The following is a 15106-nucleotide window of genomic DNA, read 5'->3' on the forward strand; positions in this document are numbered from 1 at the left end:
TTAGGTTAATAATTTATCAGAGGCACAGAGAAGAGAATTGTAGTTTTTTTATCAAACGGGACTTGTGACATTTTGGATGTGTAAGTGTAAAGGATTTGCTAATAAAAACTGAATCTTAGTATGCTTAGTACACTTAAAACCATCAGAGACCTACTAATTTCTATTCCTATTAGAAGGTACCTGCAAAATGTTTTGGATTTATGATCTCTTTTCCGTTGTTGCATTTGAGGAGATGTTCTATCTTCTCAGATTTTATGTGCATCCATAACTTTTATTTTCATTGTAGAATCAATTTTTGAGATATGGGGGACAATGTCTAATGGAGGAAACCCCCTTAATATATCACTCAGTCTTGGCTTGAATCTTGTTTTCAAGAATGGCAGTTATATTTTGTAACGCTCAAATTTTAGAAGTGGATTCTTACAGTAAAGTGAAATCCTTTTCTCCATGACTTTCATTTAAATTAATTCTGTTTCTAGAGCCACAGAGAATAAGTCCACTCCTTATGATTATAATCCAGATATTAATGGATGTACGTTATATTTTGCGGCAACCTTCACTTCTGTAGGTGTAAAGCCCTCAGTTTCTTTACAAACTTGAGACCAGCAGACTAATCTCTTGTCTGTGACATTAACTCTTCCCTTGTCATTTTGAGTTTCAGCTCAATCTGTTTCCACCTTAATCATTTCTCTCCATTACCGACTTTTCTGTTGTTAGACACTGTTTCCATAAGGAATTTCAAACATTTATTCTGATCAAGGAACCAGATAAAATTACGGCACAGAATTTTGGCATTCCTATGAATCACAGTTAGGGTTTCCAGAACACTGTAGATCCTCTCATCACGCATCTCAGCATTCACCCCGTGCAACCATCAAACCAACAGCCTAAGAATCAGGCAGGGAATATCTCAAATGCTCCAAATAGCTGCACATCACTACAGATTATGACTGCTTGGATTTAGGGAACATTTTTTTGGCTGGGGAAACATTCCAATGGGATAAATTAATCTATGTAAACCACATAGCTCAGCTGAAACTGCTGTTTGGCATTCTAAATTGCCAGCTCTGTCTCCTTTCTGCACAAAAATGCACATTTCTTCCTATAATAAAGATATTTTATAATAGCAATAAGGCAACTCCAGGGTGTGTGGTTATCACGAGATAATCATACCCTAGAGGGATTACAGACACTTGGCTGTGCCTCATAACACCCCATGTGTGTGTTTATCTCATGATAACCACACTCGCTTTTGTATCTTATTGCCTAATTACCCTCTTCTAATGCAAAATACTAATTTTTTGTCTGAAACAATATGTGCCAGGATGTATTGCTAACAATCCCAGGAGGACACTGACAAACAACGCTGCTGTTTCTCCATCTTCACTTCCCATAAGAAAACTGATATGCAAGGAAGAAGTTCTCAGAGCGATAGGTGAACACTCCCATCCATTTTTGAATGAGCTGTTTCTCAAATGGACTATATAGAGGCTCCTGTTTTGCCCATTAATACTTTATGATGAATTATCCACTTTTTCCTCTTTTAGACATAAGATTTCTCAATTATAATAGAAAGCTAGAGAATGAGCAGAAACTTCAAACCCGAAAAAATAGACACTAATTTCATTTACTTCCAAAAAGTTAACAGCAGAGATTGATTTTGATTTAGTGAATTATCTAATAAGAATATCTGCATGCTGCTTAGTCAGTCCACCACATATATTTCAGCTGTCAGTCTTTCAAGTTGAAAAATATATATTTAATTTCGTACCTTATAGTAGTACAATTCATACAAATCCATCAATCTTGAATCCTTTTACTATTATAAAGTGAAATTATTGCCTATATAATTATTCCAATTCTACATAGTAATATTTTTATTACACTATTATACAATTAAAGCCAATAGTGGTTACATGTACAGATTTCCTATGACTCTGATCTCAGAAATGAATACTTTCAAGTTCTATTTTCTTAAGTTTTATTTGTGATCTTTGAGTATATTTAAGACCCTGGCAAAGGACATTCAGGATTTTCTTGCATTTCATTACTTGTTCAATTTGAATTAGTCTGAGCAAAAAAAAAAAAAAATCTAGTTTTTCAACTAGATTATGAAAAGGTAATGGTATATGTTAAAAGTTCATTATTTATATATGTGTGTGTGTATACACACCATCTGTATTTTCCATAAATACACCTTCAGTTCTGGTCTCCACAGACCATGACCATTATTCTCAAGGCCACTCCTTATATTTCCTTAACCTTACAAACTCAGTTTCCTCTTTCTGGTTTCTGACTTCATAAATATCACAGGGTCAAATGTGATTCAATTCAGTAAACCTGTGCTTTCTGAAATGTCTGCTATGGGCTTCAAGAGGAGCTATTGCCCTGTCCCTGGAGTCCTGCTCCAAGAGTGCATTCTTGAACTTTGATTTTTAGGGATGGATTATCCATCTGCATTTACTAACAAAGACTACACTAAATCTCAATCCATTAGTCACAGGTAAATACAGCAATAATTATTAGTGACTTAAGGGCAGAATTAGATTGTTGTAATGACTAAAAAGTGAAAAAACATATTTCAGAAGTTGCTACTCCATTAATAGAAGGAAAAAATGCAATGTTTTTTAACCTCAGTTACTGGCTGGTAATTAATGAGAAATATTATTTTCTTGTTTTTAGAAACAGGCATGTTTTCTTAGACCTGAAAGGCATCTTAGGGCCAATCTATTCCAATCACCTCTTCATACAGCCAAGAAAATTTGACACCATCTACTCTACTTGCTTGTCTTTCACTAAGAGCTGGAAAGAAGGATCTTTTAAATCAATATGCACAATTACCTACACCATGGATGGTGTGAGCCTGAAATTAAGCAAACTTAGTGAAAGCAAACCTAGTGCTCGGCATTATTCTACCTTCTTTGGCATATGCAGCTGCGAAAACAGAGTGGAGGAATCTGAATAGGTAAAAATATTGGACAGCATTTTAGACTTTTGAATGCCCTGTATTTTCCTTTGACTCTGTGAGTAAAAATTTCCAAGATGTAGTGGGAGAATATTCTTAGTTTATTAGATATTAAGCAGATACTATGAAGGGCTCCACTGCTGAAAAACAGCTAGGTCCTGGATATACTAGCACAATTATGTTTTAAAGCATTGCTGAAATCACATAGAGGAAAGTGAAATTTTCCTAGAACCAATAAATACATAAATAAAAAGGAACAGTGAGCTAAAAGCAGGGTAAGAGTGGCAAGATATAATCAGAGTAAATGCTAACACTAGCCTTGGGATAAGGAAATACGCCTTAGGCCCATGCTTTTTATAGCAGTCCAATTCAGTATAAAACTAATAACAAAAAGATCATTTTTAAAGCATGCTTTAGAAACTATATGGTTCAGAATCACTTACAGTAGAAAGAAGAAAACAATGGACGTAGGAGAAAAAATACTTTGTAATCAGAATACTATATAAAATTTGTAGAATGCAGCAAAAGTAATAATTGGAAGGATATTTACAACCCTAATTATTAAGAATTGCAGAAAAAGACAACCTAAGTATTTAATATAAGAAATCAGGAAAAGAACAATATATTAGACCTAAAGCAAAGACGACTGGAAATAAAATAAGTTAATGGAAAAGAAAACAAAATTGCAAAAGAGTAGCTACAAAAAAAGTAGTTCCTTAAGAGAGCCCCAAGCAAAATTGATTTTAAAAAAGACAAATTATGTATAAACAATATTAAAAGGAAAATGGGATATATGTGTATTGAGGCCAGATTTAAATGCAAGAATTGTGAATCTCTTAATGATAAATTTGAAAATTAGAAAAATGGACACATTTCTAGAAGAATAATTACAAATGACTTGAAAAGACAGTGTAAAACTATATATTCTGTTTTCATTAAAGCATTTGAAAACCAGAACCAGATGGTTTTACCGGAAAATTCTAACCACTCAAGGAACACACCATTTCAATCATTTATAAACTCTTCCAGAGAACATAAAAACAAGGGGCACTACAAGTCATAAGACAAGTATAACTCTGAAATCAAAATCAGAGGAGGGGTGTTCAAGCAGGACAATCACAAGCCCATATCATTCATGAATTTATATGAAAAATTCCTCAAAAACAACAAGGAAAAAAGATGCCTAATTTATTATAGGAATTCAAAGGTGACAATGCTAGTAAATATACAAAAATAATTTACCATATAGGCAGTTTAGAGGAGAAAATAAGAAAAAGCCTTTGATAAAATTTAATATCACAACAGATGTCTACTAACACGAATTGTTACCAACATTGCCCTAGAGTTTTCAGACCACAGAAGGAAAAAAAAATCTTTCTTGATATAGACAACTACAGAACAATTTTTGGAAGATTAATAAAGCTGCTAGATATTTTATCAGTAATTAAACAGCAAAAAAGAAGAAAAAAGTCATGATGTGCAAAGCAAGGAAAAACAGATGGTACCTAGAATTAATAAAAATGTATAAGACTTTTATGAAAGATAAAATCTCAATAAATAAAGAGCTATACCATATTCATGAATTTAAAAAAGTTTCAATGCAATTTTGATCAAAATTCCAACAAGAATTTTTAAAGTAAATTGATTAATTCTAAAATATATCAGAAAGAACTAAGGCTAAGGAAAATGAAACTGCTCCTGAAGAATATTGAAAGTTTACCAGACATCAAAATTCATCATAAAGCTGCCATAATTAGGGCAGTTCAGTACTACTGCAGGGATAGATAATAAATATAAGGAAAAAGAACAGCCATAAACAGATACATGCTGTATACATGACACAATATATGACAGAGGGGGTGTTACAGCTCATGGGAAAATGAGGAACTCTTGATTAAACGGTGCTGTGACAACTCATACAGAAATATCAGTATAGAGCCTTACACTATAAAAATATAGGAAAATAAACTCCAAATAGATTAGAATTAAATGTGAAAGCCAAAATTTTCATCCTCTAGACTATATTTTAAGAGACTATCTTTAGAAACTCAGACGTGGAAATAACTTTCTTCAGCAAGAAGCACACTCACATGCACACAGAAAATGCTAACTAAAGAATAATCTTGTACTATTACAATTTAAATCGGTTAAAGTAAAAATGAAAAACCACAAAATGAAAAGACAAACCACAAACTGGAAGAATATGCAGTCAACAAGGATTAATATCAGAATATAAAAACAAGTACAACAAATTAATAAAATAACCTAATAAAAAATTATGGCGAAATTTACCAAAATGAGGAACTTCTGAGAAGAGATTAATTTTAAGCTGAGAATGAAGCTTTGGGACCTGTTGAGTTTTAAGGTTATTGCAGAAGTTGTGGAACAATCTGATTAATAAGCTGAAAATTGGTATAGGGGTGAAGGGTTTTCAAGGGAACTTTGCTTAGCCTAGAGATCTGGGTTGGGGTGCAGAGGGAGGGGAAAGTGTCAGGGAGCTCAAGCTGAACAGATTTTGAACTAGTCTTGTTTCAGCCTCATCCTACATCCTGGCTCAGAGTGTATTGCCGTCTTGCTTCCCACTGACCCTCTATCCCTGTCCACTCCAACCCACCCCATTCTGCAACATGAATCAACTTGTTTCTTACTGGCCTTGCCTCCCCTAATGCTTTTTGAATAATGAATTCAACTTTCACTTTTTTTTTGCTTTGTTATGTAATGTGCATCTTTCTTAACTTCATTCTCTCTCCCATTATCTTTGTCCTTGTAAGCTTGCTTATTTTCAATCCTCTGTTAATTTGATGAAGGGTAAAGATGAATTCGTATGTCCAGTAAGCCATGATTTACTTCAAATTCTCTACTTGAAAGTTATTTCTAAATTATCATCCCCCATCTGCTGAAGTCTATAGGTTCTTTGGGTCCCAGTAATGTGTTATAGAAAACCATATTCTTTGGGTGTGAATTTTGGTTCCAGCACTTACTAATTATGTTAGGTAGGATAAGCTATTCAATTTCTTAGCTGACATTTTCTTTTTTTACAAAATGAGGCTTTTTATTAGTACCTCACAAAAATATTTTGAGAATAAGTAAAATTCCTGTGTTATGTAGTATGTGGGTGTCATCTGCTACTTTCTACCTGGTGGGATGGTAGTAACACTATGGGTCCTTGACTGTAACCCATCTGAACATTTTATCTGACTTTCCTGGGCTGTTTTCAACTAGAGGATGAATGTCCTTCCCGAGGGACATCATAGAGAGGATTTCTGTTTTGGCTGGAACTCTGGAATAAGTGATCATGGACAAATTTTCCTATAGAGTTTATGATTCCATTTTTTTTTCTTTGAGGGTTAGCAGTAGCATTTAATCTGAGAAAAGCTTAAACCAGATGAAACTGATCATTCATCTATTTTTCTCTGACCCGTCTTGGGGACTGGGAGAGAATACACTATTGAATTTGGCACTGGGGCCCGGATGCCCAAGTTTGCTGATCTGATCTCTGTCTTGTCTCCAATATGCTAAATGTTATATTCCTAATCCCAGCTCACTGCTTTAGTTTCTTTGTAGGGAAAAAGAAGGGGAGAGCTTGGCCAAGAAGGCTTGGTCCAGCTGTGAATGAATATGAAATCTTAGGAGGCTGGACTCATAGTGAGAAAATAACGCTGGCATTAATCCACTTAGAATTGGGCAGTGCTCCATCCCCCACCCCCACCTACAACGTGGATTGGTTTAACACCCTTTGTTGGTGTTATTTGGCCATTCCCTTCAAATGCTAATGACCGACTAGTTTAACACCCTTTATTGGTGTTATTCGGACAGTCCCTTCAAATGTGAATGAATAGCTTGCTTTGTTTCCATAGACAGGGGAGCCAAATAACTTCAGGGCCTAGAAGCAAATTATTTCTCTGGTATAGACCTACCCTGAATGATGAATTGGGCTCTATGGTGGCTATTTCACTGAAGAGTAGGGTTTCCCTACCCATCGCAAACCGGGCCAAAAAGGAGCTAAACCATTTTCTCCTCATTATCACCTCATTAAGCTCCCAAGCCAGTGCAGGGCTGGGGTAGAGGCCTGCTACAGGTAGCTTAATGAGTTTCTTATTTATAGGCCCCTGTGCTGTTATGCAAAAGCTTGTTATTCCCAGGCCTGGAGTATAGCAGTTTCTAAAGGGAGTTGAGAAATGCAATTATCAAGCATCTTAGTATGGGCCTCACACCGCTTCTTGGCCACTTGATCGACAATAAATAAATACATTTGTTAGGTTTGTAAAATATGATATTGTGCTGTGGTGTTTACCCCAATTTTCTTGTTTTCTTCTTCTAACAACACAGAACAGATGTTGCCCCAGATGTGGAATATGCAGATGTTTGCCAGCTTCAGGAAAACTCCAGATTCATAATGTACATGGCATTCTACAGATTCCTCAGTTTGATTTTGAGGGGGAAATTATCCCTCCAAAAAGGCATTTAAAAAATATTTTCCTGCTTTATATGTGACTTGGAGATCGCATTTAATCAAATGAAGATCAATCCCATTTTAAGTTCTCACATAAAGATATTAAAAATTGCTGTAATTCATATGCAAATATACAAGACTAATTAGTGCTCCATATTTTGAGTTTTCAAAAAAACCCAATTTACTAAAATTTTAGGCAATGAACATTTATTAAGCACTGACTATGTGTCTGGCATTGAAAAAGTTACTGACGGGATGTAAAAAGTTAAACATCCAAGTCATTGTCATGGATTCAAGGAAACTCATCATCTGAAGTCCTGGCAGTCATAACTTAGTTGTATATATAGAGAAGCATATGTTTATTCAAATAATTGGATGTGAATATGTATGCATGTGCATTTACTTCTCCACAAAGACAGGGTATATATTAAAGGAATAATTTTCAAGCAAAATAAAATTTGATCAGCAGAGAACAGTCCAAATAACAAGTATAACATCTGCATCATAAAAATATAATTGGTGACTTAGGATGTCAGAGCAAAAACCACATAAAATGGACCCAATGAAAAGGGAGGAAATTCTAGCTGTATTCACAAACAGTTAAGCAAACATAAATAGTTCAAATATTTGAATGCCTGTGCTGGACGATACAGAGTATACAGAAATGAATATTATAAATCCTTCATTTTAGGTAAAGTAGATACTGAAAGCCATATAATACTGTACAGAAAGTAGCTCATTAGAGAAGTTAAAGAAGTGCCAAAAGGAATTTTGCCAAAAGGAATTTTTCCAACTTAAAGAATAAAAGAAAATGGAATGGCTGAGTTAGAAATAGAATTCAAACTTAATAGGTTAGGAAGGTTTCAAAAGAGTAGGTTGCATCAATATTTGCATGTGGGACAGACTTAAGAGCACCATATGATGTCAGGAGTTTGGAAGACAGAGACTTAAAATTATATTTTCAGTATCAGTCCTCTGTTTTCACTCAGGTTTTATATATTTGAGGTGGCTTACTGGCCAGCAGACACAGTTAAGAAGTGGTTAAATCTCAATCTACTCTGCTACTTCTGCACACTAAAAAAAAATAAAAAAGATGTAAGGTATGGAATTGCAGGTTATGTTCAGAAAATTTGGATTAATTTTCCTGCTAAGAACTTGAAGTATATGCAGAAAAATAGTAGAGGATATAGATTAGAGAAGGAAAAAGTAGGTGAGGACTAAAGAAAAGGTGGAAAAATACAGCTAGGCTAGGAATTTCAGACTTTGCTCCCTAGGAAACAGAAAGTATTTTCTTCTAATTGTCTTGTTTTCCAAGCAATAGGATGGAATTATAGGACGGTTAATGTAGATGTGACATGATGGATAGACCGGTAAAACAAAAACTAGAGGTCAGGAGATCATTTAGGGGCCTGTTCAGTAGTCCAAGATAAGATGAAAAAATGAATTTGCAGATAAAATGGAAAGAAAAAATGAATTCAAGTAAACTCATGATAGAACATTTTTATAGTGAAAGGTTTGTATAATTGAAGGATCACTAAGATTTCAAACTTGGATAACTAGGGGAACACAATTGACAGAAATGTGAAAATCTATGGGAACTTTTGCGTTAGAATCTGGTAGTGGGAGAAATGATAAAAATTTATTTTTAGAATGTTAAGTTAGAAGTTCAGACATCTTTTATAATATAGCAGGCAACAGCAAATTTGGAAATGTAGTTTGATAATTGCTACAGGATAAATGAGAATATTAAGACAGTGTAAAAAGAAAATGAAGAATGGGAAGATCCATTGGGTACATGGTATGTGGAGAAGAAAAAGTCTGAGGAGAAAATAAAGAGGAACCAGAGTTGTGAGAGCAAAAGTAGATTAGTTTAGTTCCAAAGTTTATGTTAGAGGAATATTCCAAAAGAAATATATAGTAAAATTTGTCAAATGTTCTTAAAGTCAAGTTGAATAACTGAGATAAAATTGATTTAATGGCCATAGGGTAAGAGAAGAACAACTGGATATTGTTGATCTGTAAATTTTTAACAGATATATACAGAACATTCCATCTAAAAGAAACAGAATACACATTCTTCTCAAGTGCACATGGAATATTCTCCAGGATAGATCATATGTTAAGTCACAAAATAAGTCTTAATAAATTTAAGAGGACTGAAATCCTGTCAAGCATCTTTTCCAATCATGATGTTATGATTCTAAAAATCAATTATAAGAAGAAAACAGGAAAATTCACAAATAAGGAGAGATTAAAAGCAGCTACTGAATAACCAATGGGTCAAAGAAGAAATTAAGAGAGCAAAAATACTTTGAGACAAAAATGGAAATACAACACACCAAAACTTATGGGATGTAGCAAAAGCAGTTTTAAGAATGAAGTTTATAGCAATAAATGCTTACCTCAAGAAACAAGAAAAACTGCAAATATAAAAACCTGACTTTATAACTCACAGAACTAGAAAAAGAAGAACAGAGCCCAAAAGCAGTAGAAGAAAGGAAATAAAGTTCAGAAGAGCAATAAATGAAATACAGATATAAAAAGATAAAAGATAAATGAAAAAAAGATAAAATTGACAAACCATTACCTAGACTCACCACGATAAAAAAAGAGGACTCAAGTAAAATTAGAAATGAAAGAGATGTTACATCTGATACCACAAACATACAAAGGACATAAGAAATTACTTTAAATGATTATACATCAAGAAATTAAGTAACCTATAAAAAATGGATATATTCCTGGAAGCATACAACCAACCAAGACTGAATTATGAAGAATTAGAAAATCTGAACAGACTGAATACTAGTAGAGATTGAATTAGTAACCAGAAACCTCCCAAAAAATAAAAGTCCAGAATCACATGCTTCACTGGTCAATTCTACCAACATTTAAAGAAGATTTAACACTTTCTGAAACTCTTCCAGAAAACTGAAGAGGAAGGACCACTTCCAAACTAATCTTATGAGGCCAGCATTACCCTGACATCAAAACTAGATAAGAACACCACAAGAAAAGAAAATTACAGACCAATTCCAGATGAACATATACACAAAAATCCTCAACAAAATAATAACAAACCAAATTCAACAATACATTGAAAGGATCATTCACCATGATCAAGTGGAATTTATTCCTGGAATGCAGTGATGGCTCAACACCTGAAAATCAATATGACACACCACACTAACAAAATGAAAATAAAAATCAAATGATCATCTCAATACATACAGAAAAAGCTTTTGACAAAATTCAGCTTCAATTTATGATAAAATTCTGAACAAAGCAGATATAGAGGGTCCCTCAACATAAGAAAAGCTACACAGTTAACATCCTACTCAATGGTGAAAGCTGAAAACATTTCCTCTAAGATCAGAATCAAAATAAAGATGCCCACTTTCACTGTTTTTATTATACAGAGTATTGGAAATTCTAGTCAGAGCAATTAGTCAATAAAAAAGAAATAAAAGACTTCCAGATTAGAACAGAAGTGAAACTGTCACTATTTGTAAATGACATATTATATATAGAAAACCCAACAACTACTAAATTTGTTGTTTAGTTTTAATAGTTCTTGGTGTAAAATTGAAGGATACAAAATAAATATACAAAAACTAGTTGCATTTCTATACAGTAATAAATTATCAGAAAGAGAAATTAAGAAAATCCAATTTAAAATTGCAACAAAAAGAATAAAATGCCTAGGAATAATTTAAACAAGGAGGTGAAAGACTTGTACACTGAAAACTATATGGCACTGATGAAAGAGATTGAAGAAGACACAAATAAATGGAAAGATACTCCATGTTCATAGATTGAAAGAATTAATACTGTTAAAATGGCCATACTACCCAAAGTAATCTACAGATGCAATGCAATCCCTCTTAAAATTCCAACATCATTTTTCACAGAAATAGAGCAAAAAATTCTAAAACTTATATGAAACCACAGGCATCCTGAATAGCCAAAGTAATCTTAAGAAAGAACAAAGCTGGAAGCATCACATTCTTTGATTCCAAAGCTTTGTGTTCCCTTATCACAAAACTATAGTAATCAATGCAGCATGATATTGGTATAGACATAAATAAGCCTTTACATATGGTCAATTAATTTACAAAGGAGCCAAGAAAATACAATGGGGAAAGAAGAGTCTCCTCAATAAATGGTATTGGGAAAACTGGACAGCCACATTCAAAAGAATGAAACTGGACCAATATCTTACTCCATAGGCACAAATTAACCCAAATGTATCAAATTAATACAAGACCTGAAACAATAAAATTCCTGGAAGAAAATAGGTAGTGAACTCCTTGATATCAGTCTTGGTGATTAGCTTTTGGACCTGGCAACAAAAACAAAAACCAGTGGAACCATATCAAAGAAACAACAACAACAGAAATGTACAGAAAAGGAAATCAAGAAAATGAAAAGGCAACCTATTGGATGGGAGAAAATATTTGCAAATCATATGTTATAAGTTAATATCCAAAATATATAATGAACTCATAACTCAATGACAAAATAAAACAATCTGATTTAAAAAATGGGCAGCAGTCTGAATAGACATTTTCCCAAAGACATATAGGTGATCAACAGGTACATGAAAAGATGCTCAACATCACTAATCATCAGGGATTGCAAATCAGTTCCACAATGAGATATCATCCTCACACCCATGAGAATAGCTATTGTCAAAAAGACAAGAACTACAAGTGTTGGTGAGGATGTGGAGACAAAGGAACCCTTATGCACTGTGGGTAGAAATGTAAATTGGTGCAGCCATTGGAAAATAGTATCAAGGTTCATTTAAAAAAGAACCACCATAGGATTCAAGATGGTGGTGTAAGAGGTGAGAGGGAGAATTCCTCCCAAAACTACAAAAAGTATGAAAATATGGTTAATTGCTACAACTAACCCTAAAACAGCAACAAGAAAGAAGGCTGAACCAGACTGCATGCAGACCTCATGAACACAGCAGACCTCATGAACACAGGGTAACATATGAAAGTCTTTATCAGGAGGGACCCAAGCCCTTCCCCTACCACAGCTCACTGGTGGGAAGATGAGAAGTGGAGCAGGGGAGGGAATGGAAGCCTAGAACTGCTGAACAATGAGCCCTGGAGGTCTGCTTTGGGAGCAGAAACCTACAATGTGTGGTGTTCTGGACGTTGGGGAGCTCAGACAGGTGGAGTGCTTGAGAGACAGATTGCAGCCATTTGTGGAGGAGGGGATCCACAACCGGCCGCTCTGGGATAAAGGACAGGCAGGCAGTTTGAGAGGCTTCCTAGCATCGAGAGGGCTGCTGAAGGAGTGGTGTTTGCATGGAGCTTGCTGGGCGGGGGAAGGGAGAGCTGGACAAGGTTGTCTGGGCACGCTCTGCCCAGCTGGTTGGGAACTCTGAGGAGCTTCATGTGCCCTATCCCCCTGGCGGCCGACTCAGCTCTGAGGCCCCCCACTGTGACACGCACCCTGCTGTGCCTTCCTCCTGGCCTGATGGCACCAGTTCACAAACTGGCAATCACTGCACTGGTGTCAGATCAGCCAGAAGAAGGATCAGCCTACAACAGCTATAGATGCAAAGCACAGAGGCTTATACCTGTGTACTTGGCCCACTGGCTCTGACATTTGAGACAGGCACCACAGATGGGAATCAGGAAACAGATCTTTTGTCCCCCCAGGCACCAGCTCCACTCCCTTATGACCCCCAGCCTCCCTCTAGGGACTCAGCAGCTCAAGAGACTGGAGTTTCTGGGCACTAGTGGACACCACACAGAAATATGAAACATCAAAAGAACATGGTTCAGGCCAAACTCTCACAAACCCAAGAAAAAGGGCCTAATGAAACTGAACTCACCAATCTGCCTGAAAGAGAGTTCAAAACAAAAATCATAAACATTCTTATGGAGACACAGAAAACTATTCAAGAACTCAGGAATGAATTTAAGCCAGAGATTCAATCATTAAGAAAGTCCATATCTGAAATGAAACATACAATGGAGGGATTTAAAAGCAGATTAGATGTAGTAGAAGTAAATGGCATAGAAATTAGAGAAGATGAATACAAAGAAGCTGAGGTACAGAGAGAAAAAAGAATCTCTAAGAATGAAAGAATATTGAGAGAACTGTGTGACCAATCAAAATGGAACAATATTTGTATTATAGGGATACCAGAAGAAGAAGAGAGAGAGAAAGGGATAGAAAGTGTCATTGAGGAGGTAATTACTGAAAACTTCCCCAATGTGGGGAAGGAGATAGTCTCTCACGCCATGGAGGTGCACAGATCTCCCAAAACAAGGGACCCAGGAAGACAACATCAAGACATCTAATAATTAAAATGGCAAAGACCAAGGATAAGGACAGATTTTTAAAAGCAGCTAGAGAGAGAAAAAAGATCACATACAAAGGAAAACCCATCAGGCAATCATCAGCCTTCTCAACAGAAACCTTACAGGCCAGAAGAGAGAGGCATGATACATTTAATGCAATGATGCAGAAGGGTCTTGAACCAAGAATACTATACCCGGCAAGGTTATCGTTTAAATTTCAAGAAGGGATTAAACAATTTTCAGATAAGAAGAAGTTGAGAGAATTTACCTCCCACAAACCACCTCTACAGTGCATTTTGGAGGTACTGCTATAGATGGAAGTATTCCTAAGGCTAAATACATGTCACCTAAGGGATAGACAAAAAGCACAGAATATGTTTCATAACATATAAAGAATGGAGGAGGAAGAAAAAGGAGGGGGAATAAAAAGAAGAACCTTTAGGTTGTGTTTATAACAGCACACGAAGTGAGTTAAATTAGACTGTTAGATAGTAAGGGAATTACCCTTGAACCTTTGGTAACCACAAATCTAAAGCCTGCAATGGCAATAAGTACATACCTGTCGATAACCACCCTAAATGTAAATGGTCTGAATGCACCAATCAAAAGACATAGAGTCAATGAATGGATTAAAAAACAAGACCCATCTATATGCTGCCTACAAGAGGCTAACTTCAAACCCAAAGACATACGCAGACTGAAAGTAAAGGGATGGAAAAAGATATTTCATGCAACTAACAGGGAGAAAAAAGCAGGAGTTGCAGTACTTGTACCAGACAAAATAGATTTCAAAACAAAGAAAGTCACAAGGGACAAAGAAGGACATTATATAATGATAAGGGGTCAGTCCAACAAGAGGATATAACTATTCTAAGTATCTAAGCACCCAAGACAGGATCACCTACATATGTGAAACAAATACTAACAGAATTAAATGGGGAAATAGAATGCAATGCATTCATTTTGGGAGACTTCAACACATCACTCATTCTGAAGGACAGATCAACCAGACAGAAAATAAGTAAAGAGACAGAGACACTGAATAATGTATTAGAACAGATGGACCTAACGGACTTTTACAGAACACTTCATCCAAAAGCAACAGGATACACATTCTTCACAAGTGCACATGGAACATTCTCAAGAAAAGATCACATACTAGGCAATAAAAAGAACCTCAGTAAATTCAAAAAGATTGAAATTGTGCCAACCAGCTTCTCAGATCACAAAGGTATGAAACTAGAAATAAATTACACAAAGAAAATGAAAAAGCCCACAAACACATGGAGGCTTAATAACATGCTCCTAAATAATCAATGGATCAATGACCAAATAAAAACAGAGATCAAGTAATATATGGAG

Source organism: Manis pentadactyla, chromosome 11 (assembly GCF_030020395.1).
Source record: "Manis pentadactyla isolate mManPen7 chromosome 11, mManPen7.hap1, whole genome shotgun sequence".
Classification (NCBI taxonomy): domain Eukaryota; kingdom Metazoa; phylum Chordata; class Mammalia; order Pholidota; family Manidae; genus Manis; species Manis pentadactyla.